This window comes from Heterocephalus glaber, unplaced genomic scaffold, assembly GCF_053883595.1.
Source record: "Heterocephalus glaber isolate CG9 unplaced genomic scaffold, H.glaber_assembly_v1.0 deba00001472, whole genome shotgun sequence".
In the NCBI taxonomy this organism is placed as follows: domain Eukaryota; kingdom Metazoa; phylum Chordata; class Mammalia; order Rodentia; family Bathyergidae; genus Heterocephalus; species Heterocephalus glaber.
The window spans coordinates 59,725,172-59,726,284 of NW_028258315.1; positions in this window are offsets into that span (position 1 = coordinate 59,725,172).

Here is a 1,113-nt window from a genome sequence, read left to right on the forward strand (position 1 = left end):
TCATTGTTTTCTTTTTCTTTTTAGGTAGTCTCATTAAGTTGCTAAATTGCCTAGGCTAGTCTCAAACTTGTAATTCTGCTGCTTTGGCCTCCTGGAGTGCTGAGTTTACAGGCCTGTGCCAGCAGGCCTGGCTTTTCACAGCTCCCTTAAGGTCAGGAGAGGTGCAGGTAGATGGGGATAAGGCATAGCTGTACATGGACCACTTGGGGCAAGAGGTTTGCGGAAGGGAAGGAGGGAGACCCAGATCGAGTTCCAAACTCTCTTGCTGGAAGGCAGCCTCGTGGGCTCAGAGACCAGGCCACTGAAGCTCCTGTCCCTCTCAGGTTCCCTCAGCCTATCCACACCCTGGCCCATGGACTTGGCTGGTGAGGAACAAGCGAAGAGGCATTTCACCCGTGAGATGAGGCCAGGATCTCAGGTTAGAGCTGGGCGGGCTGCCAGTCTCTTCGAAGGCCTCCAGAGCTGCTCAAGGGGCACAGAGAAGAGACAAGAGTTTGTGGCATTCCCACATGGTGTCCTATAAAGATGATGCATTGTTAGTGGGGCCAGTCTGTTCTGAGACCCAGGATTCCCTGAGTGCTGTCACATGGCAGAGAGTGAAGAAGGCTCTGGGCTTCTCACCCCTCTTCAGAGAAGGCAGCTTCCTTTTTATCTGCCTCATATTGTAATGGTTTGTTTGAACACGAGTTTACTGCTAAAAAAGCATCACTAACAAGTCTGGGAAGCACCATGCTATGGCCCCTTCCTCAGGCCTGCCTTCCTCTCACTCGATTCCTTCCCCAGGATCCAGAGGGAGGCTGAGGCCACTCAAAGCCACCCCACACCCTACCCAGCACCACCCTGTTTATCCCAAGCCATCTGTTTGGCCCGATTGCTGCAGAACATGAGCCGCAGCACCTCTCCCGTTGGCCAGGGAAGCCGCTGACATGCTGGTCTCCGGCTGGGCCATCCTGTCTTGTGATGGGGCTGGACTAGGGCCCAGAGGTTACTTCTGTTATAGTTGGGGCCCTCCCTTCCTGGGAGGACCTCAGCAAAGTCATGGAGGGGGGACGTGAGGGCCTCAGAAGGCAGCTCAGCAGGGATCAGCCTTGGGCTAGGACCTAGAGGTCAGGG